At 44.8% G+C, this 2,859-nt stretch overlaps 1 pseudogene; it reads right to left on the minus strand.

Annotated features, from left to right (window-relative positions):
* On the minus strand, nucleotides 670-1,844 carry Gm6463 (predicted gene 6463; annotated as a pseudogene).

A 2,859-nucleotide genomic window follows, 5' to 3' on the forward strand; every position in this document is an offset into this window, starting at 1 on the left:
ATAAAGCCTCATGTGGTTTGCAACAAGCTCGGTCTGTCGTGAGTTCTTGGGTGTCTGCTATTGTCCTGAGGCCTGAGCGAGGGGCTCTTCTTGGAGTCTTTCAGTTTATCATTAGAACAAAAATCAGAAAAAAAACTTTATATTGATCCAATTATTATGCTACTAAAGAAGTAACAGAAATAATTTATGTTTATAGTTTAATCCTTTTAAAATCTATCCAGTAGCTGAGCATTATAATTTAAATATATTGAGGTCCATCTCAGAAAAAGCAATAGCGATTCGATTGCTTTACTTTTGAAGTTAATTTTACATTTCAGGTAACTATGTACCAAAGTTGTAATATATGAACAGTTGTAAAAAAATAAGTTATATGTCTGACTTTGTCTAGGACTTTTTTGTTGATATGAGACACACTGCTTTTGTTAAACTGAACAGGGGGCTGAGTAAATAAAGAACTATGTAACCAGTTTGATGGCTTGCAATTGTTCCCCTAGATGTATATGGCAGAAAGAACTGACTCTCACAAGTTGCTGGTGACTTCCACAAATGTGTCATGCTGCATTTACATATCACAGTCACACACACACACACACACACACACACACACACACACACACACATTTAGATAAATACATGCAATAAAGTTTCATCCAGTAAAACCTTTATTGGGGGTGCAATGAATTTTTATTGATAGTATTCAAGAGAGTAGAGAGGGCTCCCTAGGACCCCCTGTTATTATAGGGGTCTGGCGTGGAAATTATTAGGGAGATGTTCATGATCAGGGATCTCTGGGACTCCCCAGCAACCAAGGGCCTCTCTCTTGTTCTCAGTGTTCTTGCTGTGGTGGGTGGTCCAGCGTTTCTTACTCCTTGGAGGCCATGTAGGCCATGAAGTCCATCACCCTGTTGCAGTAGCTGTATTCATTGTCATACCAGGATATGAACTTTACAAAGTTGTCATTGAGAGAAATGCCAACCCCAGCCTCAAAGGTGGAAGAGTGAGAGTTGCTGTTGAAGTCGCAATGAGACAACGTGTTCCTCAGTGTAGTCCAGGATGCCTTTCAATGGGCCTTGGGAAGCCCCCTTCGCCATATTTTTCATGCATTCATACTGGGCAGGTTTCCTCAGGCACCATGTTAGATCCATAATGGATACATTGGCGATGGGAACGCAAAAGGACATGCCAGTGAGATTCCCGTTCAGCTCTGGGATGACCTTGCCTACAGCCTTGGCAGCACCAGTGGATGCAGGGATGATGTTCTGGGAAACCTCACAGCCATCATGCCACAGCTTTGCAGAGAGGCCATCCACAGTCTTCTGAGTAGCAGTGATGGCATGGTCTTGAGCCCTTCCATGATGCCAAAGTTGTCACAGATGACCTTGGCCAGAGGTGATAAGCAGTTGGTGGTGCAGGATGCATTGCTGACAATCTTGAGTGAGTTACCATATTTCTTGTGGTTCACACCCATCACAAACAGGAGGGCATCGGCCGAAGAAGCAGCAATAATGACCTTTTTGTTGCCACCTTCCAGTGGGCCCAGCCTTCCACATGGTGGTGAAGATGCCAGTAGACTCCAAGACATACTCAGCACCAGCATCAACCTGTATGATGATAGCGGGAGCTCACTCCTGGAAGATGATGATGGGTTTCCCATTGATGACAAGTTTCCCATTCTCAGCCTTGACTGGAATTTGCCATGGGTAGAGTCATCCTGGAACATGGAGACCATGATGGCAACAATCTCCACTTTGCCAAGTGCAGAGCAGAAGGAAGCCTTGGTAACCAGGTGCCCAATATGGCCAAATCTGTTCACACCAACCTTCACCATCTTGCCTATGGGATGAAGCTAGAATTGCACAAGATGTGGCTGCCTCTGGAACGGAGGGTTGGGGGGGGGTGGCAGAGAGCATAAATCATTTATTTATTATTATTAATCTTATTAATCATTGCAGTTGTTTACAGCTTAAATGATATCACTTTTCCTGGTTTCCTCTCCACAACGTCCCCCCATCCCATCCTCCTTCTCCCTCCTCCTGTTTGCCTCTATGAGGGTCTTCCACCAACCACCCACTGCTGCCCCACCACTCCAGCATCCACCTCCAGCATCAAACCTCCACAGGTACAAGGGTCTAGCCTCTCATTGATGTCAGACAAGGCCATCTGCTACATGTATATCTGGAGCCATGGATCCCTCCCTGTACACTCCTTGGTTGGTGGTCTAGTTGCTGGGAGCACTAGGGGGTCCAGTTGATTTTGTTCTTCGTATGGAATTGCAATCCCCTCCGCTCCTCCAGTCCTTTGCTCAGGTCTCCATTGGGGTCCCTGAGCTCAGTCTGCAATTGTCAGGTCCTGGTAGAACCTCCCAGGGAACACAGCCACACCAGGTTTCTTTCAGTAAGCACCTTTTGGCAACAACAAGAGTGTCTGGTTTGGTATTTGCAGACCAGATGGATCCCAGGGTGCAGCATACCCTGGATGGCCCTTCCCTTCAGTCTCTGCTCTATATTTTGTCCCTATCTTTCCTTTGGACAGGAACCAATAAATCCTTTAAATTTAGAATAAGCTCCACTCCACTCAGCACTTGGTGATGACATAGAAACTGTCCCTAGACCCTCCATTCAACTGCCTACTGTCAACGGCTTTCTATGCATCAAACACTTTTGCCCAAAGTTTCTGCTTTAACCCAGATATCAGAAAAAGCAGCCAAGTCCCCTGAGACCACAGCTTACATTTTTGTTTTTGCCTAGTTATGATGTCAGGAGTTAAAGGTTCTCCTTAACCCAGAGTCTCAAATCTAGTTTTTCAATAAATAAAAGATACATTAAACTTAAATATTCACAGCACTAAATAGTTAAACTT

This window comes from Mus musculus, chromosome 8, assembly GCF_000001635.26.
Source record: "Mus musculus strain C57BL/6J chromosome 8, GRCm38.p6 C57BL/6J".
Taxonomy (NCBI): domain Eukaryota; kingdom Metazoa; phylum Chordata; class Mammalia; order Rodentia; family Muridae; genus Mus; species Mus musculus.